General features: G+C 40.7%; 2 long non-coding RNA genes across 2 annotated transcripts in view; one reads left to right on the top strand and one right to left on the bottom strand.

Annotated features, from left to right (window-relative positions):
* Positions 1-26,328, bottom strand: part of LOC123861606 (uncharacterized) — a 149,374-nt gene that overhangs the window by 113,527 nt on the left and 9,519 nt on the right. The gene's annotated exons all lie outside the window — the stretch shown is intronic.
* LOC123861607 (uncharacterized) overlaps positions 1-26,328 on the top strand; it is a 58,650-nt gene that overhangs the window by 10,295 nt on the left and 22,027 nt on the right. The gene's annotated exons all lie outside the window — the stretch shown is intronic.

Consider the following 26,328-nt stretch of genomic DNA (forward strand, 5'->3'; position numbering starts at 1 on the left):
ATAGTCTAGAACTAATTCAATAATCTAGTTCAAATATATATTCATATACAATTTACATATAAACATATGTAGAAATTATGTGTAATACATATGAGGTATGTAATATACACATACTTCTTCCTACAAAATTAAATGTGCAATAAGAGGGCCTTGAAAATTTTTTTTTTCCAGAATCAGTGTATAAAGTCCAGCTTTCTTTATCCAACTAGTAAAGTGATAGTTTTCTCCATTCCCTAATTTTACATTTCACTGTGTCTATAAATCGAACTCATTTCTATTCTTGAAATATAAAACTCTCTTCAACTTGTCTGCTGCTGTCTCTGTTCCATTGTTTGTTTGCATCTGTGTTATTCACTTTAAGCAAACACTTACCGAGCAGTAACCATACTGTTTAACACAAATGTGTTAATGAATACCTTCAGACATTAGTTTGTTTTCATACTCATGACTCTTTTTGTATTCTGAAAAATAGGCCAAAATATTATTCTGACATTTGATTTATTCAAGAGAAAGAAACCAAGCTGATTATCTTTGGGGCAGAGTTTAATGCTTATATATCACTACAGTTGTTTACCTTTTCTTTCATTAATTCACAATATTATTTAGGAATGAATTAAAGCCCAGACAATAAATTTCCCCTAGACTGGCAATTTATCCATACAAACCTGTAAGAATCTAAATTTTATGATGCCCTCGATTTACTCATTTTTTCCAAAAAGGGGTCAATAAAATAACAGGCTCTAACCCAGTTTCTTTGATTTCACTATTGCTTCAGATTTTGCATTAATTCACGAGCCTCTATTTCTTAAAAAAAATTAGCATCTTTAAAGATATTTTTGATAGTGCGAGTGATACATCAGTTGGGTAAAGAAGTATTTAATGAGGGGCGCCTGGGTGGCTCAGTTGTTAAGCGGTTGCCTTCAGCTCGGGTCATGATCCCAGGGTCCTGGGATCGAGCCCCGCATCGGGCTCCCTGCTCGGCGGAGAGCCTGCTTCTCCCTCTCCCTCTGTCTGCTGCTCTGCCTACTTGTGCTCTCTCTCTCTGTGTTAAACAAATAAATAAAAATCTTTAAAAAAAAAAAAAGAAATATTTAATGAGTTATGAGACAGAAATTAGTACAACCTGGATACAAGCCATTAGAAAGACTAAACCACTGGCTTACAGGCTTCAAGACTACCAACTTTAATTGGCCAACTACCTAGGTATTAGCTCTGGAACAGCTAACTTGCTATTGAAGGCCTCTAACTAACAACTGCTGTGTTTCCTGACAGATAGGTGGTTCCTCATTATCTTTTAAACAAATACACAAATTTCTCAGTTATCAAGTTTCCTTGCAGAATTACTCTTTTTAGTGCCCTTAAACAAAGTTCCCTTAATACCTTTAACAAATAGTACATCAAAATCATTTTACAGAATAGAAACCTCTTTAAAGACCTTTGTTCTGGATAGATAATATACAAATAATAGTAATTAATCTGAATAGAGAAAAGTTAAAAAAAAAAGAAAAGCACTGTCCATGAGAACTACCATGCACTAATGTGTATGGGAAAACACCACCATTGTATATTACTATTTCATCTAACCCACATCTGTAAATCCAGAGAGCTAGTTGCCATATGTCTTTCTAACTGAAAAAGGCAAAAGACAACTGGCTGCCATATGCTTTTTACAAAGAAATTGTAAACAGGTTACTCAGCATGGGCCACATATATAGGATCTACACATGAGTGCCCTAGGAATGGATTTGGCCCAAAGTCTCAAGCTAAAAAGCTTTAGGCATCATAATATTCCCACATGTCCACTGTATAATGAAACAGATGACAGCTTTTATCCTGAAGACTGTTTGGTGCTAAAAATGAGATTGGGCAATGGGCAGTTCAGGCAACCATCCAAAGGAGTTCTTGTGGCTTATACATGTGTATATATATGTATATATGTATATAAAAGATGTATACTAATGTTCCTTGAAAATCATAAATAATGTACTAAAAAACTCTAGAAATACAATGTATCACTCTCCACCCCACAACACATGTGAACACACACTCACACAGGAATACACATATGGCCAAAGAAGTCAAGAAATCTCTTACCAAGGTTAAAGTCTTTGTTATAAACAACAAAGTGACAGTTCCTTTATCAAGATGATTTCTCTTCCCTCTACTGTGGCTGAGGCTTACGAAATAGAGATTAAAAGTACCTACTGCTTTGAGGAGAGAGCTTCAAGTGAGGGGCCAGAATAAGAAAAAGAACATGGAGAGAGACCATTTCAGCCTGTTTTTGTCTTCAACAGTGGGAGAGAAAGGTAAAGAGAGTTCTCGAGGTTTCTACTTTGTCTATTTTAGCTCCATAGAGTAGAAAACCTAAGAAAGATTTAGGCAAAGATTCCAGCTAAGAATAAATAGCACCCATCTGCTTGGAGGGGTCTAAGTCTTGTCTTCCTGAGAACTTCACACAGCCATTGAAAAGGATCTGCAGACACATGGTTATTAGTGTTGCAATTTATACATCCATTCCCCCCATCATCCATTCACCCAATGTTAACTGAGGTCCTACTAGAGGAGGGTACTGTATTAAGAAAAAGGAAAAATGGTTTAGACAAGAATTTTGCCATCAAATATACAAGTAAATATAAAAAATTACCAATTCTAACACAAAAGTAATAATGGAAAATGCCAAAGAGAAAGGTACAAATAAAATACTAAATATTTAAGAAAGATGTTTCCAGCTTGAGAATGATAAGTGATTAAGGATGATCTTATGGAGAAGACAGCATCTGAACAAACCCTGAAGCAAACTGAGGTGGTTGGTTTTAAGAATATACACATACAGAATACACCACCAGACTAATCAGTAGAACCCGGCAACTTCGGTGTAAAAAAGCTCCACTGGTGTGGCCCTAATGTTAGAACTGCCAGAAGAGTCTGCACTGACATAACCAGTTGTTTCAAAGTGGACAATATCGCATATGACCTTCCACCCACCTTCTACACAGAGACTGGCATCTCATCAAGAATCTGTAAATAAGTCTATTCTACAGAGCAGTACTCTGCTCAGGGACTCTTTAAGAAAATGAAGCAGCGTTGGAATTTGTTTCTAAACCCTTGTTGGGGAAAAAATCTCAACTTTATACACTTTAACCACTAAAATGTTTTCAAAGTCAAACTGAGCACATACATAAGCCTCAAATAAGAATTCGAAGGGAGAGGTTCCCTAACAGGAGCAAAGGAACAAAGGAAACATGGAGTGTATCGATGCAACACCTGCTCCTTCTGTCTGCCCTGGCTTCATTATGGTCGGAGGACAGGGAGAAGTTGTGTAATTGTATATATAAATCCTGGGTGAGGATGAGACAGGTCAGGGGAAGCAAGAGGCAGGGGTGGCCCATTTTCCTCATCTGCTCAACATAAGCCTTTGTGGAAACACGCTGACTCTTTTAATAATATCAGTGAAAGACAAACATCAGGGAACAGGCATTGAGGCTATGAGGTCCAGCTGGTCCCTCCAACGGGGAGATTCTCTCCCCCATTGCCAACCTTGCAGAACCTGGACATGTGTTTGTTAAGAGAAGGGGATTTAATGTGTGATTGCAGCAGTAGCGTGTGCAAGAAATCTCCAAGGAAAAGGTGAATTTCCAGGGTCAAGGTTCCCAATGTGAAGACTTTTGCCCAGTGATAATTTTAGAGAATCTGGGTTTGGGTTTATTAAGGGAGAAAAAGGGTTTCCTTAAAAATGAAATAGATGAATGTCTGAAAACATGGGAAAGAGTAAAAGGATATTTCATTTCTCATCCCTGCTTGGACATATGTTATTCGAAGCTCTCTTTGCTCCAAGTAAATGAAAACAATTCAAACTACCTTAAGCATAAATGGGGAGTTCACTGGCTCATTAAAACAAAAGTCTAAGGGTATTCTGGCCTCAGCCATGGCTGAATCCAGGTGCTCAATTTTTCATGACACTGCTTCTCTGTGTCTTGACTCAGCTTTCTTCTATGCTGGCTCCACTCTCTGGCAGAATCCCCTAGTATAGTGGCATGATGGAAGCCAGACGCTCCAGGTCATTTTTCTATCCTCTCAACAACCCTCTACAGAGTTTCTCTTTTTCCAACTATTTCCAAGAACTGAGTCTCTCACTCTGATTGGGTCACATGCCCATCCCTGAGCCAGTCACTGTGGCTAGAAGAATGTAATTTCCTGGGTGGCCAACCCTGGAGCATGGTGTTAGCTCTGCCCAAGTGATATGATCTCACAGAGGAAGACGGGCAGCTTCCCATGAAAAATCAGACTGTTTTTACCAGAAACAGGGTGAATGGACACCATCCAGGTAAATCCCCTCTGCGGTTTAAAGCAGAATATTGGGCCTGTGGGAGAGCACTCATTCATTTTTGAAGAGGAAGTTCCGTGTTTTGAAGTAGTGACTATACAGGCCCTGCATGCCTGATGGAGCCCACGGATAGCAGCTCTATACCCTTCATGATAAACAGTTCTTGATCCTTCCCCAGAACCCACTGGTCATCCTGAAATTGACTGGAGTCACTGATGCTCCATCAACCTCATCCTCAAAGGCCCAGAATAGGGAGACCAATTGCAATCAGTCAAAACTTGAGGATGCTTACTCTCAGCTCTTCTGCTGGCTTGATGCTATGTGCCTGGAAAGTTAAACAACTGCTAAATTCTTCAGCTTTCTCCACCACACCCTCCCCTCCAAAAAAAAAGAAAGAAAAAAGAAAAAAAAAGATTCAAAGTCCAAGATTGTTCAAAAAGACATTCTATTGAAATGAAAAACATTTCAAATATACTGTCATCACTCTTATAAGCCTTCTCACCTGGGCCAAGTAACAATGTATGCCAGATGAGTAAAAAAGAAAAATGCCAATTTTATTGATTTTACCACCTCATACTCTTTTCAGGTCTGTGAAAAAATGTTTAAGGAGTAACTTTTTTATAACTCTCTACAAGTCTACTCTACATCAAAGATTATTTTGGGGGGAGGGTGTTGCCCAGATACAGAACAGAATACTTAAGCTGAGATAGTCTGATTGATCTTCACTATTCCTGGTATAATAAAGTATTTGGGGATGTAATAAATAAAAGTCTCCAAATTCCCAGCTTGGTTGGTGGTCAAGGTATGAAATAGTCAAGCCAGCATCTCGTTGGTCTCTCATAGGTGTCTTGATGTATGTAGTTGAAGAAGTAAGAAGCCAGTCCCTTCTTCATTCCTCTCTATCTGTAGCATCCATCTTGACCCAATTCCTACCCTCAATCTGAACCAAATCAGAAAACTGTTACATAGTGTTATATCACTATATCACTTGTGAGCATTGTCTCAGATGCATAAGCATGAAAGAATGTGTGAGAGGGGCAAAATAAAAAGGAGTGGTGTGAAATATACCCTGCCTCCCTACTCATAATCCCCTGGCCTTCAAAATGGATAGAACTAAGAATATGGACAAGAGCCATGAACAAAAAGGGCAAAAGAACACTCATCCTTTTACTCCCAGAAAGACTTTCTGGTATCTTCCTCTGCACAAAGAAAAGGAATGATCTCGCTTAATCCTATAGCATTGATGAGGCACCCTAAAAATCCTCTAGTGTAGTGGTTCTTAAATTATGTATCATGGATCCCCCAGGTCCCATATGAAAAAGAAATTATTTTCATATCTGCACATTAAATTTGTGCTTATCCTATCATTTCCTGCCTCACCAGTCCTCTCCTCCCAGACAATATTATGCCAGATAGGACTTGGAATCCAAGCCTCAGAAAACAATGCAGAAAGTTTCCACAGTCCTGTAAAGTCTAATGAACTGTGAGCTCGAACACAGAAAGAGTCATGGTCACATGAATATAGTTTTTGTACCCTCACTTTGAGCCTCATTGCCAGTCTGGCTCTTTGTTTAGGTGACCTTTGGCCCCTGGAGTCAATGTTTGTCTTCTAAATGGTATTTCAACACTAACATCTGGTGATGTCCCCCAGCTTGACATTTGTGAAGCAGATGCTTCCAGTGGCCTGGAGTATGCCTTCTGGGTCAGTGTTTTCAATAATGCCCTCTGGCATTGATCTCTGTGGTACCTCTCCCCAGGTAAGAAAAGAAATGCCACTGGGAAATGGCTGAGAGAGAACACTTCAGAGCATCTGGAGGCAATCTTGGAATATAAAACCCCAGAAGTTCTTGTATAAAGAAATACCTAGAGGTAGGGAGTAGAGGAAAATATCAAGTCCTTGGTACTTTTTTTGAAGTTGTACTTTAAATAATCTAGCAGTTCAAGCCTGACAAATCTATACTTCATTTTAAGTAATTTCTTTACATGTTTCTTTCTCTCCATTCGGGGTTGTCTGTCTTGAAACTTGGAAGTAATAGAGAATAGAACCTGTTGCTGAGAAAAGCAAGCCTTCCCTTCCCTCCCCTCCCCTCTCACCCTCCATGCACACAGATGAGCACCTACTTCGTAACTTAATAAGCAGCTCCTCTCACTTGGGCCTAGAGAAAACTTCAAGGAATCTTGTGAACTAAAGTAGAAATTCAGACAGCCTACATTTGGACAATGGTGTCTTTTAAAATTAAGTATCTGCCCCAAGATTCCTGGAAAGCTTTCAAAAGTAGTAAGCGGGTCAATGAGAATTATTTGTTTCAACTTGATGAAGATTTTTGATCTCTAACATTATGTCTCAAGATTTCCTCTTATTGTCACCAGTAGGCAGCAACAGGCATATAACTACCTATAGAGAAGTAGGAATCTTTTCAATCTACTCAGGAGTTTAGTACAGGCAAGGTATTCATGAAGATCTTTATAATATTTACCATATTGCTATTTGGCTTCTCTTTCCAAAGAGCTTAGAATCCACCATCCTTTCATTCATTCATCTTCATGAAAGCTCTGCTGTCCAAGTGGTCAACAAAGGCAGGGAGGTGAGTACTGCACAAACCAGTGTGAAGGGGGGTGGTAAGCAGAATTCTAAGATGACCCCCAATGACTCACACCCTCTATAAGTCCCTCTTCTGAGTGCATATGAAATTTGTGATTTGCTTCTAATCGATAGAACATGGCAAAGGTGATAGGATATCACTTCCATGATTATATTATGCTATATGATAAAGGCGAAGGGACTTTTGCAGATATAATTGAGCTCCCAGATCAGCTGACTTAAAGGTAATAAAAGGAGATCATCTGGACTATACCTAACCTAATCAGGTGAGCCTTTTAAAAGAGGGTCTAGATCAGACAACCCAAGCAAGAGAGATTCTCTTTCTGGCTTGGAAGAAATAAGCCACCACATTGTGAGAGGACTTGCAAGAGGGCCATGTAGCAAGGAACTGAGGGCAGCCTCTAGGAGCTGAGAATGGTCCCTGGCCAACAACTAGCAAGAAAACAGGTACATCAACTATACAAACACAAGGAAATACAGACACAAATAAACTGAATGAGCTTAGAAGCAGGTTCTTCCCCAGTCAAGTCTCCAGATAGGAACACAGCCTGGTTTACGTCTTAATTTTCACCTTGTGAGACCTTGAGCAGAGAATCCAGCTAAGCCATGCCCAGACTATTGATCTGCAGGAACCATGGGATAATAAATGGGTCTTGTCTGAAGCTGCTGCAGTTTGTGGTAACTTGTTACACAGCCGTAGAAAACTTCTACAAGAACAATGACAGCTCAGATAGCTAAGATCCCACATTTTGCTTCTGCCATCCACTGAATACCCTGTGAAGTTTGGAGATAGTTCTTCCCTTAAGAATCAGCAGTCTATGGGAGAGCAAAGAATGTGACTCCGCCTCAAAACATGGATGGATGGATGAATGGTTAAATAGCTACACACAGAGAGATATACACACATATATAACAAGTACTTACTGTATGCCAGAATCTCTAATGAGTGCTTTAAGTATTTTATTTAAATATTTAACTGTAGCTAAAGGATTAGAGTTAAAATAGTGTAGGTACTTTTAATGCCAGAAAAGGACTCAACCTGGTGGACTAAAAGAAAGAAAGAAAGAAAAAAAACTAACAAAGCAAGGAAAAAGATACATGGATTCACCCCTCACCAGGTCACAGATCAAGATGTATGTCCCAGTCCCTATAGCTCTCCAAGAAGGATATGAATGTTATAAAAAGCAAGGAAGACAAGCTAGATGGTATAATCAATCTATTCAAATGAGTTTGATGGTGGTTTTAATCAAGAGTCCATCAAATCATGATGTAAGTAATATTTACATTTTGCTGCTTTTGAGTTGACAGTGGGCAGGTCTGTATTTACACGTGGGTATGAAATACACACAAAGGAATGGGAATGTTTTAAAACTATCAGTCACAACCTATTAAAGGGTCATGAGTCAACAATCAGAAAAGTGTAAAAGCTGCTTCTGATGTGGAGTCACTATTGCATAAGCTGTGAATTTCAGTATTTTAAAGGAAATGGCTGGTTTTTTTTTTTTTAAAGAATGATAGATGTAACTTACTCAAAACAAACCAGATGCAGTACAGTAGTAAGGATAATGCTAACTGCTAAACAGCTGACCTCCAAATCTCAGTGGCTAATATGTTATTTCTCACTCACATAAGATTTAATTGGCAGGGCAAGGGGTGAGGGTTATACTCCACAAAATCCTTCAGAGACCCAGATGGGCAAGGCTCTACTATCTTTGACCTATGGTTTCTGAGGTTGCTCTGAACATCATGAACATAGAGGAAGAGTAAGGATGAGTCTCCTGGAAGTAGAGTATCTAACTTCAACCCTCATTTCATTGGCCAGAATTCAGGCAATGAACCTTCCTAGCTTCAGAGGATAGGATAAATACTTAAACTCATTCTACTTCCATCCTCTGATCTCTTGCAAGTGATCCCTTTTTGAGGAACCCAACCACAACTTAGAGGGCAAGTAATCCATAAAATTATGTCCATAAAAGCCATCTTCCCATGACACAGGCCACGTTAGAGAATGGCAGTAAGTGAATTTAGAGGGACCACTGAAAGATATCCAGCACAACAAGATATTAATGAATGTATTATGAATACAAAGGACTAGTAAAAGTCAATCCTATGAGTGAAAACACCTAATTCCCATAGTTTTCACTAAATCAGCTAATAATTGGAGATGCTGTTGAAGAAAAACTAGGTCATTGGTAGGCATTGACTCTGATTTGGGGTTTTGAATGTGGAAAGCATGTGAGACTAGAAGTCAGAAAAAAATGACTTCTGGTCCTACTCTACCTCATACTAGCTCCAAGATCTCAGACAACTCACTCAATTTGGCCATGGTTTTATATCCATAAAAATTTATAATAATCACACCTTTCCCAGCCCTAATCATAGACTTGATCTGAGAAGATCCAATGAGAGCACATACTTGAAAGCACTTTGTAAATTAGAAACATGGGTCACAAATAATACTGGTTTTGGTATGTGGTAATTGTTGTCATTACTCAAATTATGGTTCTGGCTTATGAGAAATAAGTGATCCTGATTAAACTGTCACTTTCCCAGTGACTTTTGAACTGAATATGAACTGGAAACATCAATCACCTTCAATGCAAAATTCACCTCTCCCATGAATCTTTTGAAGAACTTCCCATTTGGGTATTCTGGGTGGAATATTCCCTTTTGACCTGGAACTGTCATTTAGGCCTACATATCTCCTTAAACCAAAGAAACCCACAAACTAAGAAAGCTATCCACAATAGGGACCTTCCTCTCAGGTTTACCAGGAGATTTGGGGGTTGGGAAATAAAATCTCAAAACCCACCCCCTTCCTTCTCAGTCTATAGAAGAAGACTGGAAATGAGAAAGGAGTATAGAAAGGGTCAAGTCTGTGGGGAGTTCAGAATTCATGGCGAGGTGGTTCTCTTCTCTCCCTTAAGGTTGTTTCTCTCCACCCCTATCCCAAAGGGAACTGAGGCAGTACCTGAGAATCAATGGAATGCTGGGGATGCCTACAGAAAGTGAAGACTGCACTCAGTTCTGTGGTTGTGCTTCTAATTCCACTGAAGATTTGCTAACCTGCCTCATCCCTAACTGAGGTAGGAGTGTGATGGGGTAGGTGCAAGGAGAGAGCAAGAGCTGGAGAGAGAAGACAGGACAGGCAGAGAAGGGACAGCAGTGGAATAGCCTTCACTGCCATCATTTGGTGGCTTATCTATATGTCTAATGCATCTTGACTGTCTCCAAGGCAGGGAGAATGGCCTGTTAAACCACTGAACTCTCAATTTTATATTTTCATTCAAATCAATGTGAGGAAGTTTCACCTCTCTATAAATCCATTAAAGGAAAATTAGTGACAGTGTGTAAACTGAGCTTATGCTCATTTTATTTCAGTCATCAAGGCTCCTTCATCCCTATATGAAATATTTATTGTTGGTTGTAAATAAAAATGGTCTTTAAAGCAAAACTTCCAACTTCATTGGAGAAGCTAGGAGCAAAAAATTATGATCTGGAAATGAAAGCCCAACTGGCTTCCACTGTCATTTAGGTGCCTCTCTTAATTAATATCAGAAATATTAACTGATACTTAAAAATAAACTTAGATTAAAACCCTTTTCTAATTCTGCTTATTAAATTTGGCACACTTTTTTCACATTTACTATTTTAAAGCTAAATTACATTTAAAAAATCTTTCTCTTGCAGGGGCGCCTGGGTGGCTCAGTCATTAAGCGTCTGCCTTCAGCTCAGGTCATGATCCCAGAGCGAGCCCCGCATCGGGCTCCTTGCTCCGCAGGAAGCCTGCTTCTCCCTCTCCCACTCCCCCTGCTTGTGTTCCCTCTCTTGCTGTGCCTCTCTCTGTCAAATAAATAAATAAAATCTTAAAAAAAAAAATCTTTCTCTTACAAAAAAAATTCTAGCTTAAAAACTGCTAGAATTAATAAGAGAATTCTATAGGGTGGACAACTATGTAAAATCAATAGTTTTTATTTATAACTAGCAATAAATCCCTAGAAAAGAAAATATAAAAAAATATTCTGTTCACAGCAGTGACAAAAATTTTAAATAACTAAAGAATAAGTTATAAAGAATGCCTCAGGACCAACACGTATAAAACTATCAAGTCTCACTGAAGGGCATAAATAAGGATCTGTGCAATTGGAAAGACAATGTTTTTTAGGTGCAAAGACTTAACATCACAAAAATATGACTTCTCCCAAAAATTAACATATAATTTAAATCAAATTAAAACCTTAACAGCCTTTTTATTTTAATTGGATAAAATTATCTTTAAGAATAAATGGAAGGGGGCGCCTGGGTGGATCAGTCATTAAGCCTCTGCCTTCGGCTCAGGTCATGATCCCAGGATCCTGGAATCGAGCCCTGCATTGGGCTCCCTGCTCTATGGGAAGCATGCTTCTCCCTCTCCCACTCCCCCTGCTTGTGCTCCCTCTCTTGCTGTGTCTCTCTCTGTCAAATAAATAAATAAAATCTTTAAAAAAAAAAAAAAAGAATAAATGGAAGGGGCACCTGTGTGGCTCAGTCAGTTAAGTGACCAACTCTTTGTTTCAGCTTAGGTCATGATCTCGGGGCCCTGGGATCAAGCCCTGCGTTGGGCTCCATGCTCAGCGTGGAGTCTACCTGAGATTCTCTCTGCCTCCCTCTCCTTCCTCCTCTGCCCCTCCCCTCCCCTTGCTCATGCTCTTGCTCTCTGAAATAAATAAATAAAATCTTAAAAGAAAAACAATAAATGGAAAATCAACTTCTGGCATGATAGCATGTAGAGTACCATGGACCTACTCCAGGGAAACTGGTGAAAATTGTTTTTGTTTTTTGTTTTTTTAATTTTAATTCTCTGGAAATGGGCCTAAGGACATATAGCAAATGAAGACATCTCAAGAAAATCTAGTAAAATCTGGTAAGAACTTAGAGAGTCTGTAGTATTTGAACCAAGACTGCAGCCTCCCTTCACCCTTCAAAGCTCAGCAAAACAGAAACAGACTGTTGCAGCCAAGAACACAGGGCTCCCCTTCACCTGAGCTCCAAGTCATAGGGATATCCTCCCCAGAGGTGCAGGTTGTCAGCATTTCTCACCCTTTTTTCCAGTTGCCTGCTGCCAAGGTTAAGTTCTGGGAGAATGCAAACAAGAGGTGGGAGTTCTCTTCTTCTATCTACCACCCCCACTAGGTGGGGTGAATTGTATGGTATATAAATTATGTCTCAGTAAAAATGTTTGTAAAAACAAAATAGGTGGAAGAATATATGCCCAAGAATAACCAAGAAAAGTATGATAAGGAAGTACATGACTCCCCAGATACCAGAACTTAATATAAGGCTACTATAATCAAGTCAACATGATATGGGTGCAGGGATAGATAAACATCTGAATTGAGATCAAGAAATGAATCCCTATGCATTAGAAGATTTAATATAGGGCAATGGTATTTCAACTCGGTGGGCATAGATGAATTATTTTGTCAATAGTACTGGTATGACTGGCTAGATATCTGGAAGGAAAAATACACTGGACTTACATGTTATTCCACAGATACAAAAAAAACCAAATTCCAAATATATTGAAGACTTAAATGAAAAAAAAATTGCAATAATATCCAGGAGACCCCATACACAACTTATGGTTCTTATGGTTAGGGAGGCCTTAACCAACACTGGAAACCCCGATGCCACAAAAGAGAAAATAGATGTATATTCTGTATGGCAAAAAATACTATAGACTTAAAAGACAAGAGTTATAGAAAAGCAAATCTAAACGGTTAATAAATGTAATAAAATTCTCACATTCAACAGTAGTCAGGGAAATTCAATTAAACTAGCAATAGGCCATCAGTTACACCTCTCAGAACAGAAAAACTTTAATGGAGGGGTAACCTATCCTACCTAAGGTTAACGAAGAAAATAGTATGTTCCTGCTTTGTTGGTGAAAATATTATTATGGCCCTTAGAGCAGTCTGGCAAAATCTACTGAAACTAAATAGACATATATCCATTTGGCTGAGTAATTCCCTTCCTTGGAACCTATGAAAAGCACAAAAACAAAAGGAATATATGAGGCTATTATAGTATTTTTTGGAACAGATAAAACAAACAAACAAATCAAATGAATTTCCATCAGTAAGTATTAAATAAATTATGGCATGTGGACATCATGAATTAAACACGTACTAGATGACTTACAGGGATTTCTAAAAAGTATTCTGAGAGAAGTAGGACATAAAAAATTGGATATAATATATTTCTAGTTTTGTTTTTAAGCCACTAAAACTACATAGGAATAAATACATATATTTCTCTCTGTGCATATATACATTTTCATTTAATTGTAAAAGCATGGAGAAAAAATATGGGAGATTATAAATCAGGTTATCATTGTGGGTTACAGCCCAAGGACTGGTGACTGGGGAAAAGAACAGTATGAGTAAAAAAGGAAAAGAAATAGTAAAAAGGAACATACCAACAAAAATATATGTGTAATACCCTCACATTTATACACATATTTTAAACTGTATTTATGCATATAGATATAATTTTGAAAATAATATATTTGATAAATGCTGTAGAAATGCTAATTCTATTAGGGCATAGCTCAATGGCCAGAAAGGAGAGAGAGAAAACAAATTCTATGGTTGTATGTTCAACAGAAGCATCTGTTTCTATCCTCCCAAATCAGCTGTCTTTTGTCAATGTCATGGAAACCTGACCTCTCAAGTGTTCCTACCCTGACATCTGAAATTACACACAGCAGTAGGAGTTCTTGTCTTAGTTCATCCCTATCTCTTCACTAAAGCCAACCCTTCACCCTCTTCCTGCCTTCTCCAGTAGCTGCCCATCATTATAGCTACTTGCTTCTGTATCTTTAGTCCCGTCTTCAAATCTCTTCCCCCGCCAAGCTTTTCCTCTACCTGACAACTCCGTTCACATTCAGATTCCGCAAGAGTAAAATGAACTGCTTTCATCATCTGCTGATGACAAATCTTGATTTCCAGCCCAGATTTTTCTTCCTAACCCCAGCCTCCTATTTCCAACAATTCCACCAAGTTTACCTCAAGGTACTTCAGGCTCGTCATGTTTTTATTAGTCTGCCAGGACTGCCATAACAGAATACCACAGACCAGGTGGCTTTAACAATAAAAATTTATTTTCTCAAAGTTCTGGAGGATGAAAGATCAAGATTGTCGGCAAGTTTGGTTTCTCCTGAGGCCTTTCTTCTTGACTTGCCCTCACACGGCCTTTCCACTGTACATGCACATCCCTAGTATCTCTTCCTCTTCTGGAGACTCCATTCACATTGGATTAACGTCCCACTAATGGTCTCATCTTAACTTAATCACTTCTTTAAAAGTACTGTTTCCACATATAGTCACATTCTGAGGTTGTGGAGATTATGATTTCAACATACGAATTTGGGGTGGAGGGAACAAAATTCAGCCCATCATGATGTCCAAAACAGACCTCATTGCCATTCAAACAGAAAACATGCTTTTCCTCTTCTATTTATCTGTCACAGAAAAAGGTGTCAACCTAGGATCCAGAGCTAGAAACTCCAGAGTTATCTTCTGAAGTTACCTGACAGAGTTGGCTTCTGTCCCTGTGCCCCATGCCCATCCACCTGTTCACCAAATGTAGCCTCCATGTTTCCATCATCACTGGCATGGCCAGAGATCCCCATCATCCCCTTAGATTATTGCAACAATTCCAAGACTCTTTTCTGGCAATCAACCAGCCTACATTCAATCTAGCCTCCACTATTCTACTAGAACTCTCTAGCTTCCTTTTAAAATAAAACCTAATTATGCCACATCCTGTTTACAAACTTCCACTCTCTATCGTCCGTGGGAAGAAATCCAATTCCTTTGTTTGGCATAAAGGTTTGCCCACTACCTGTCCTCAACCTAGGGCTTCATCTTATTTTCCAGCACGCTACTCCACTTGTAGCTTGTGTTCCAACAACACTCAGTGTAGTTGCCGTAAATACATCATGTCCTTTCTTCCCTTAAAATGCCATTCCTTCTCTTTTCCTGCAGATAAAGTTGTGGTCACTCTTTGTGGTCCAGATCAAAGTCTTTCTGTATTCCCAGTTAGTCAGACTCTTCTATTCCCCCAGGCTGTCTTACCTATATTATACACATTTACTCAATTATTGTAGTGTTTCATCTTACATTTCTTTCTTCCCCACCAGCCTGTATGTGTCTCAGAGATGGACACCTACTTACTTGGCACTAATTAAGTGTTTGTCCCATGAGTGATTCACTTGGACCTGCGTCCTAAGCTCCTCAAACTCCACATGTCCAAAGTGAAACTCATAGTCACCCCTTTCAAATGCAGCTCCTCTTTCTAGCATCCATATTCCTATCATGGATCGCATCACTTCTCTTGGCTACATAGTGCTCAAATCTTGGACTCTCCTTGGACAGCATCTCTGCCTTTATTCCTAAAGTAAAATCAACTACCAAAGTGTAGGAATTTGTTCCTCGAAAAGTCTCTCTGTTCCCACCAGAAACCAAGTCCACACCATCCCTGACTACATTTCTGCCTGTCTTAGGTGACATGCTTTCAGTCTCTCTCTGCACATATCCACTGAATGCTGCTTCTGGAAAGGTTTCCTTAAACATTACCTTTAAAGTGTTATTGTGGTAAATCCCTATTGCCTAAAGAGTTTATTTCCAACTCCTCACTCTGGCACTCAGCGAAATAAAACTGCTGATCTGTCCTCACTTCCTGCAGCTGCCCATCACAGACTCTAGGTATATCATCACATTCCCTTGCTTAAGGTCTTCCCCCCCTTTTCATGCCCTACCCTTTAACACCCTGCTCATTCATTCATTTCTTATTTACTGGGAACCCTCTCTATGCTAGCCACTGGGGTGGGCTCTGATGATGAAACAGAAAGAGGCAAGATTCATGACTTCATAGAAACCAGTTGTGCTCGGATTTTACACCACTTAAAAAATAGCTAAAGCACTAAGTTAAAATGAAGATTCCTATACCAAACCCCTCCGCCCAAAAATTCATACTTGTAGGTACAAGAGTGGGGCCAAAAAAGGTTCATGTTTACCAAATACCTAGGACTCTAAGGAGCACCACTTTGAGAGACAATGATATAAACTAACAATTACAATACGCACAAGAGCCATGCATGACATAAATACTAGTTATCATGGGAGCACACTGTACTTGAAAGGCAATCATATTAACCAGGCAAAGAAGATGGGTGTGAAGAGACTGAAAGGGAGAAATTTTCATGAAGAGGAAACAACCTGTGCAAAGCAAAGTTTGAAAAGTTTGAAACCAATTAGAGCGCTGAAAATAGCTCAATAAGGTTGGATCAAAGAGTTCAGTGGGAAGGGATGGGAGATGATCAACAAGGTTGACCATCCAGCACAGACTTGTCCTGAAGACAATGGGTCTTCCGCAGGCGAGTGACATGATTCTTGGCCCTGCATTGAGCTCCCTCTTTTCCTTTCCAACAGTTCTTTCCCCAACCTTGGTTAGTTTTCTCACATGCAAATGCTTATTAGCACTCAGCTGAAGACTCAAGGGGGACTCTCTGCAGATCCTTGGAGCTCTCCTTCTGTGCAGCTTTCTTCTCTCTGATACTCTGCCCTGAGAACTTTAGATATTCTCCATGTCTCCATCCTCAGCAACACTTCCTCAATTCAGAGAATCCACCAGGTTCTGCCTGGGTTCCCCCTCCCTGCACCATGACTTCATACACCTCCCAAGGCAAGAAGGTAGAACAATCATAGGGCTCCTCTCATTGATTCCTGTTTCTTAGAGATCACTGTCCTTCTTTGCCCAATTCCCACTGTTTTGAAACATGTTTTTATATATTGTATCTATTTTGTTTTTTGGGTTTGTTTGTTTTTTGGGGGGGGTTGTTTTTGTTTTTGTTTTTGTTTTTTTGCTTTAGCAGGATAAATCTGATTCCTGTTACAACATCTTGACTGGAAATGGTAGTTCAACTCCATATTTCTAAATAAAAGGCTTATGCTAATATTTCTTGATTTACATATTTTAGGCATTACTGACTGTTTTCTTAACTAATCATAGAGATCATTCCCCCTCAGCCCAGACCTAGCCTCAGAGTCTTCTCAAGACAACACCCTAGACAGTTAGTCCTAACCAAAAGATTAGAGTTAGCAAACAAGTTCAAACATTTTTGACATCCTAGGACTAGATGTTATAGTGCTTTCCAGTTCTAAAATTCTATGTGATTCTGATTAGAAGATGAAATGGAAATCATAGAAGTTATTAATGCTAATCAGACACAGTTTATAGTCAAAACCTGCTAAGTGTTAAAGTTATAACTGTGATTAAATAAGTTTTAGAAAAAGATCTGTAAAGTCATTCACTTTTTTCATCTATTAAGAGTAGTAGGAGTCATACTATGAGTTGAGAAGTGTCAGAGGAAATATAGGAAAAAAGAGATGTTGTTTGTATAGTTTCTCACTTTCCACTCAACAACAGTATAGAGGAAGAGTTACAAAGTGAGGACTCTATCTCTAGGGTCTTAACTTCATCCATACAAAATACCATAGATTTGCCACCTGAAGGAGTGCATGGACTGAAATCCACAGAACCCATAATGAGACCTATGGTGATTTCAAACATAAGGATTAAAAATGATTATCACAGATTTAACTGATCATGCAGATCATTATCACTAATCATGTAAACGTTCAGATTTAATATTCATTTAATATTCATTTAATTCTTTGAAAAAGGGAGAGAGGCACCTGGGTGGCTCAGTTGGTTAAGTGTCTGCCTTTGGCTCAGGCCAGGATCCCAGGGTCCTGGGACTGAGGCCTCCTTTGGGGCTCTGTGCTCAGTGGGGAGTCTGCTTCTCCCTCTTTCTGCCATTCCCCACCCCAACTCGTGCTCTCTCTCTCTCTCTCTCAAAGAATAACTGATTGGAGGTAAGCATCACTTAAAAGCTTTCATTTTATTTGATAAAACAATTTGCCTAAATATGGGAAGAAAAAAAAACCTTGGAGAGTGCAAATTAGGTAGAAATCTTCCATATAGATAAAACTAGGAAAAGTGGATATAACAGTAACAACAAGCACAGTGGATCACACAACAAACAAGAAAAGGAAAGCTTCCCAACAACTCTTGCTCTGTTGAGAGGAAAATGCTGTTCCATGCACTCCCTTCCTCTCTGGCCCAGCCCCAAGGAGAGATCTGTTAACACCATGGGCCCCCTGAAGCCTCACTCTGCGGGTGGAGGAGGAAGGAACCGTGGGGAGGAACTCTGGAGAGGAGACTCTTGAACACCCTCTGGATTCTCTCTCCTTTTGGAAGAAAGCTGGACATGTCTTCTACTTGTGGAGTTCGTTTGCCGTTGTAAAACCAAATGGGATCAGGACCCCAGTAGTCGCCTCTTTGAGGCCAACTCAAGGCAGGACTTTAAAAGAAGGGCTGGAAGAATCTAAGCTCTGTTTCCCAGCCAAGACCTCAGGGGAGTTACTTGTGACAGGGGTGTGGGACAGAAGCTCTCTTCAGGAATGAGGAGCGTACATTTAGCCAGAACATCCCCAAAGCCGAGCCCCCATCTCTGCAGCAGGTAGCAGAATCAAAAGGAAACGTCCCCTCCCCCAACACCCCACTACAGCTGGAACTGAGAAGCAGAAGGGAGAAAGAGAAATTCTTTGTACACTTTTCATGAAGTCCCAATTCATTTGTATGCCTTGTTAAGGATTAAGATGATTCCTGCTCATGCTTGCTGACGTACATCCAAGATTATCCTGCTAAATCTCCAGAAATGCCAACTGGGAAACAAATGACAATTGTTCTCTTAAAAGACCTTTGTTTGACTGCATGGCTGTAATGGCCTGTTGGGCTCATTCAAGTGCCAGCCTGGAGACAACAATGCAAACAGGAAGAGAGCAAACCTCTGCAAAGCACCAGACAAGGGACACTGCAGGTCCAGCTCCACAAACCCAGTGGCTGGCCTTTTAGCTAACTGTTGAAGCAGGATGCCAGAACCAAGGGCAGGGTGGACCAGCACCCAAGGGCAGAGCCCGAGCCATGCCAAGCCTCAGCACAGGAGTGGGCAGAAGCTGCAGCAATTGAGGCCAGTCGTTCCCAGAGCTGGAATAGGGGCTGCTGAGAAAATCACAAGTCTTGGCTAGGAGAACTGGAGGCAGCACTGTGAGGGGGCCTTGAAGAGGACCCTTGGCTGGTGCACACACATCTGCACAGCAGAAGGCCAAGGTCTGGCTGGCTAGCAACAACTGGCCATCTAAGCTCCCTCTTCCATCCTGTACATCCTTTCCTTTTCAAGGTCATCCTCAGGGCTCACTTCCCTCTGTCTCCCCTGAGTAAAATTTCTCAGGACTTCCTGGGGAGGCAAGGAGGGAGAAAAGGAGAGATGGACCACCATGCAATTTCCCTGATGTCTAGCACATCACTTGCCTTGGCCCCCGACCCTAGTCACGGGCCCCCCTCAGCCCCAGAAGGGGATCCTGGACTCCCCTCCGAGCAGCCACGTGAGACCCAATCCTCCTTCCCAGTATGAGGGATGCTCAGAGATTGGCCCTTACTGTCTTCCCATCTCTCATTACCCTGATCAATGTGGAAAGCCCTAGCTTCAAAGCCAGCATTTTCCCAGGAGCCAGGGAGAGGGCCTTCAATTTGAGGAAACTCTTATAGATCTATCCATTTGCTTTTCTAGTGTAAAGAGTCAGCCATTAGAGAACAAATAAAAGCATTTATTCAAAGAGATGCTGTATTTTCACTGGCATTTGGGATCTCAATTTCTGTGCTACCAGGTTTTTTTTAAACCTTCTTATTTTGTAAAGGAATAGCTAAGATAACAAGGCAAGAGAAAAATACATTCTTTCTTTTAACTACTGTATGTCCATTAAATCTGCTTATAATCATCTGTTTTCATTATTGTACAAAGCCAATTGACAGGAATGTGTTGAGAGTCAGAGCCAAAGAAGCATAAAGATTTATTTTAAACATACAGCCTTTCTCTCAGAACTGGCCCTAGGACCCAGGGAGAGACAATGTCAATGGGCCCACTGCAGTCCTAGAGTGGCACAAGAGAAAAAGCGAGGAGATAGCAATGCAGTGAAGGGTTTGTGTGTGTGTGTGTGTGTGTGTGTTTTAATTCATCCTCCTAGCGCCCCAGGTTCTAAAGGAACTTGTTTTCCAAATGCCCTCAAGGATCCAACTAGCATTAGCTTGACAAAGTTCAGCAACAGGGGACAGGATCCCTGATGAAGGTACAGAATGGGAAGATGGAGGTTTGGATCTCCAGAGTCAGGTTGCTGCATTCAACTCCTTCCTGCTGTGGAGTCCAGGAAAGTTACTGAACCCCTCGAAGCTTCCACTTCCCTGCGCATAAAATGGAGATGATAACAGCTATCACTGAGCACATACTCTGTGCTCTGAACTTCCCCTATTTCAACTCATCTATCTTTATTAACAATCCTAAGTCTTTCATCCATATTAACACATTTGCTCTTCACAACAACCCTAGGAGGTAGGTTCTATGATTATCCCCATTTTACAGACGAGGAAACTGAGACACAGAGAGATTAAGTACCTCATTAAAAGATGGCCTGGCATTTAGTAATTACTCAACAAATGTTAGCTATTGTTACCAGCATTAAGGATTTCACCGCCTTGAGCAGGTCAGGAGGAGATGCTGAGTGGATAGAGCAAGATCATATGCTACTTTGTCTCTTTTTAGCTTCATTCCTTAGTTCCCAGTTCTCACATAAATTTGCTGTAAACCAGTTACCTTCTTTACTAAGTCTTTCTCCTACTTTTTCAGCGTGCGCATGCACACACACACACTTTGTCATATATACACACTCAAGCTCAACATATATGCCCATATCCTGCCAAGCCACAGAGACATTCTGGCAACCCTAACCTAGCTCGAGATTTAGGGCTACTTTGATTCACCAGAAACTGTAGGTGGCCAGTTTAACTTGATTCTTCTGTGGCCTGGCTGGTCTTAATCAGCCAACTCAAGAGCTATCTTGACTTTAGAGGGTTTAGAAATATTCTCTGGGGCTTTCCTTAACCAGCTGATCTGTAGCAATAGTAACACTTAAAACTACAGTCATCACCCAAGTATCAACGCCCTGCTGCAGCGACTGGGTGTGCTCCACCACTGTTCCTAGACCTGCCCAAGATGCTCCTCTTCAGGGGCTGACAGGGTGGGCTCCTGGGCAGACTGGAGTATTTTCGGACAAGGGCATCGAGACCAGCTCAGAGCAGAACATCACACACAGATGTGTTTTAATGAGTGCAGGAGGAGTCCTTAGTAGATACCTGGTTAAGACCCATCATCATAAAAGTGACATCTTGGGGCTCACAGAGCTTGAAGGGGCTTCCCAGAGGTCGCAAAACCAAAAGGGGCCTGGAGCTGAGATCTCTTTATCCAGAGTTTGGTTTTCTTTTCACTATGCCTCACGCTGGCTTCACCTACTTCATCAAAAGGTACATTTATCCCTTTGCCTACTTAGCATTTTTCCATGTGGAATAGAGGAGTCTGAGAATGTGAGCCAAAGAAGGAAAAAGGAGAGAAGACAGGCCTGTAGTATTGTTAAAAAATGCTTGACCATGGGTCTTAAGGAAAAGGCATTTTGATTCCCAAACTAAAAAGAAGAATGTCAAATCCCTAAAACATAATCAGATTCCCACAGATGTCTTTAATGAGAAAGTATAGAAATCACTCAGGTAGTGAATGAAGTCTTTCCAGAATGTTCTTCATGAGCAGACACACAACTTCAATCCTTAAAAATTCAATCATTATTCTGAGCTTGTGCCTCCTCTAACTGAACTCTTCACAGATGGACTGCAGAGCCGTGCATGTGTCTGGACCTTTAGGGATGGGGAGCAGGGCTTCGCTTCCTGCACCATCTGGTTCACTGTTCCCAGCTCCAGCCTAGATTCCCACTACAGCCGAGTAATCAGAAGAAATCAGAAGAACACCTCAGGGAAAAGAATCTAGGACTCAGACTTAACTTCCTCTAAGGAGGATCAAACACTGAAGACTGTTCCTTTTCAAGTTTTATTAATCCTGGTTCAGAATTTCCACCACATCATTAGTCATTTCCTATTTCTGAAGGGCTGGCAGCAGTCGCCAAGGCATCAGGCAGTAAATGGCCAGATAACCGTGCCACCTGTGTGCGTACTGACAGTTACCCACAACCGCATCTGGCTGAGAGGCTAATGTGCTTTTTCTAAGAGGCAAGCCATTTAGAAGTGCAGCCCAGTTTTTGATCTCTTGCTAAATACTTTTATCCACACCGTCTCCCCATCTGCGCCTGGAAGTCATCATGTGACCCGCGGCACTTTGAAAAGAAGGCAGCAACAGCAAGTCTGCCATAACCCCTGAGCAGCAGGAGCTCTCGAACCCCTCCCAACAAAGGGAGCCAATCCTGTCTCCAGCAAGGAGAACTCCAGGAGCTGAAGTGTAAAGAAAGAATGGAAAGTGACAAGAATTATGTCCACAAGAAACCTTTTTTACAAAGACACAGATGAAATGTAATTTATAAAGAACTTGAGAGCTGACTAGTAAGACGAATTCCATGGGGGTTATACCCAGTTCATAATGTCATGGAGACAGCCACACAGCCAAGTGGCTTCTCCATATCCTGACTCCCTAAGGTAGAGAGTCTCTCCAATACAAAGGTCTCAGGAGACTCAGTGACAGGCTGCGGGAGCCTTATCTCTATTACAAACCTAGCATTTCAGGGATACAAGCTTCAGTTCTGGGCACCAAAGAGAGTGCTAACAATGGAAAAAGGTACATATCAGCTTGTTGGCCAAGCCCCTGGCTAGAGACTATCCAAACTGTCTGGAGAGCTACGATTGGTACTCAGAAACTTCTGAGCCTGCATTTCCACTACTGGCCATGCCCATATGAAGGACTGTCAGGGAAATACAAATAAAGCTCATCAGAGGATATTTTAATTTTTAAAAGGCTAAACCCTAATACCTGGCTCTTAAATAGCATTTCCATCTGGATAATCCCAAGCACTTTGCCAAAAGTTGGATAATCACATCCCTGCTAAGCAAAAAGGGAAGTTCTCAAGCTTAATTGCATCTCTCATGAAGAACAGAAAACTGAAGGCAGCAAGTCAAGGGGAATGTGTAACTTTTTCCTCATTACTATTCAAAACAGAGAAGTGGTCTCTTCTTGGAGAACTACAGCTTTGAGTGCCATTCTGAGTATTACAACTGAGCCAGGACAAGGGTTCATATAGGCAAAATCCCCCCACCTTCACCACCCTGTCTGCCAATGGTTGTACCAGGAGGTGGTAAAAATGCAACCCCACGGAGTGTAGTATCAAATACCATAGGAACAGGAGTGGAAAAGTCAGAGACACTGAATCCTCTGTTCTTTTTTTCTTATACTTAACACTGGTCCTTGCTGTTACCAGTCTCAAGGGACAAGAAGCATCAAAACACATCCTATTACATTTTAAGGAGCCTGTTCTTTTTTTTTTAATTTTAATTTTTTTAGTATATTAGTCACCATACAGTACATCATTAGTTTTTGATGTAGTGTTCCATGATTCATTGTTTGCGTATAACACCCAGTGTTCATTGCAATACGTGCCCTCCTTAATACCCATCACTGGGCTAACCCGTCCCCCCACCCCCTCCCCTCTAAAACCCTCAGTTTGTTTCTCAGAGTCCATAGTCTCTCGTGATTCGTCTCCCCCTCCCATTTCCCACCCTTCATTTTTCCCTTCCTTCTCCTAATGTCCTCCATGCTATTCCTTATGTCCCACAAATAAGTGAAACCATATGATAATTGACTTTCTCTGCTTGACTTATTTCACTTAGCATAATCTCCTCCAGTCCCATACATCTGGCCTCTTTTGATATCTTGGATACTTTGCCGAAATGACTAATATTCAAATTGGAGTTTTTCGGGGCACCTTCCCACAGGTTCCAAACTGATCGAGTGGCCTTCAAAAATGCCCCCCCTTCTTCTTAAAAAGGCTCAGCCAAGCTCTGTATGATCAAGACACAAAACAATCCCTTATCGTGTCGGAAGTAATACTTGTGGTTATCTAAAGCAACGGTAATCATATCATACACTTTATCTGTGACTGCCTTTTTCCTTCCAAGGGTAGGAATAGAAACTTCTTCTCCTTCATAATGAGCACTATTGAAACTGCAGCAGGCAGACTCGGCTTTTGGCAACATGCCATTCCCTCGCATAAGCGTGTTCTCATCTCAAAAAATGTAACACGGCAGAGAACAGGTACAAGTACTTTCTGGAAGTGTTGTTTGTGAAGGGTGACTTGATAACAGAGATTGTTTGTGTTAGGGCCTTTTTGGCCTGTATGGTGAACAAGAACTTGCAGTGCTGGTGCCAGCCCGGTTAACCCAATAGGACTTTATGTAGGGTTTCCGGGGATAGGGCCCGGGAAACAATACGGGCCTTTTCCCTCGTAAATGCCGCTACACCATGAGAGATAAGCACTCTGCTGTTTAATCCATCATAGCTCCTTTTGCCAGATATTGTGGCTGTCAGCGCACCACATCAAAACATATGCTCGATCAGATTTGCAGCACTAGCGAGGTCTTTAAAATAAAATTATCAAACAGCATCATTTATTGAAGATGACAATCCAACCACAGTCTCTGTGACTCATCAGACACGCACACACTACAGCATTCGGCATACACATCAGCCAGGGGCCCTACAGGTCAAGCCCTCTGACGAGGGAACCAGCACTGGCTACAAGAACTCATTTTCAGGAGAGAAGTAAAATGCAGTTTCCTTTCGAAAGAGGGAGAAATTTCCATTTTTGCTTGTCAGATTGGAAACCTGGAGCACAGGGCCACAGAGCTTAGCAAATATTGGCCCAGAAGAATGAAGGATATGGATTTTAGTTTCCTCATGCTTCCCCCCGCGCTCCCGGGAATGTGTCCCAGTGCCCCTTGCCCTGTCCCACAGACTTGCCTCTCACTGCAATTTTTGTCCCTGCTCTCTGACTGACTATACTATACTATCCTACTGACGCAGGAGCCAAGAGGTAAAATCAGCTCCATTTGCCCATATAGTTTTACTTCGGTGAATGAATTTGCTAAGGGTGAAACAAAGTATTTTAATGCCTAAGACAGTTGTGGGTTTGTTTTGTTTTGTTCTTTAAGTAGGCTCCCCGCCCAACATGGGGCTTGAACTCACGACCCTGAGATCAAGAGTTGCATGTTCTATTGACTGAGCCAGCCAGGCGCCCCAGTTGTAGCTTTTATATCTCCTTTACTGGGCTACTATCTTTGCCTTTCTGCAATGTAAATATATTACAAAATGACATTATGTATAATGCAAAGATAATCCAAAGTACTTGCTCTCCTTTAGAAGGAAATTGTACAAATCAAATTTATACAAATATGAGTTAAGCCAAAGCATAGACACTGTAGTGAAATCTACAGAGTATTTTTAGAATATTTCTGCTATATGTAGAAATTTTTCTATTAGATTTCTATTTATAATAAAAATAGAGTTTATCTTATTTAAGCGTTAATTATTAAATTATGTGCAAGTTTAGAGACCAGGCCATTGAAACATATAAAGGGCAGTTATTGAAAGGTTATCTTAACCAGCTGTTGTCAACCTCCATTCAATAAATAAGAAGCAAAAAATTTAAAATACATTGAAAGATTAAATGAAAGGAAGAACTTCCCGACAGTGAAAAATGGTAAGTAACTAAACTCCACAACAAATGTCCAAAATTTCTATTCCCAAGAAGCTCTAAGTTTGCACCGCCTTGGATGGTTTAAAAATTGTGTTGAAGTCATGAGGAATTATTTTAGATTGCTTATTGTCATCCCTTCCAACAACACAGGCCTTCCATCAGCACATACACCTGCATGTGGCTGCCTGTCAGGGAGTTCACAGTCAGAAGCTAACCCTAGAGAATGGACTTGATCACTTTAAATGTCACATTCATAAACAAAATACACGCACTTTTCTCTAAACTTCAAGATGGCTGCAATAACCACTCAGATTAAAAGCTGATATCACAGCCCAGCGAGAAAAGAAATTACCAAGAAGATTTCTGATCTATAGAGAAATACAAAAGGCAAATGGGCTCCTGAAAATAAGAGTTATTTGTTCCTAAACCCTGCTTCTTTGCTTGGAGCTATTTCTTAAGAAAGAAACTGCTTCCTTCCCTAACCATATAAAACAATCCCTGAAGTTATTTATAGTGTTCATGGCCCGGAGGCATCACTTGGTTCCCCCACCACAAGCCCAACCATGTGTTACTATATTAAAAAATGTGAAAAAGTAATTATGGGGTATGGGAGCCAGTGTCTGCAGACACAACCTGCCAAAGAGGAAGTGACAGGAAACTTACGCTCCTCGTTGCTGCTCAAGCACTGCCCAGGCTCCAGGCTCAGAAGAGAGCAATCT

The sequence above is a fragment of the Mirounga angustirostris genome, unplaced genomic scaffold (genome assembly GCF_029215605.1).
Source record: "Mirounga angustirostris isolate CCGP_5_RB_7025 unplaced genomic scaffold, mMirAng1.0.hap1 SCAF_9, whole genome shotgun sequence".
NCBI classification, from domain to species: domain Eukaryota; kingdom Metazoa; phylum Chordata; class Mammalia; order Carnivora; family Phocidae; genus Mirounga; species Mirounga angustirostris.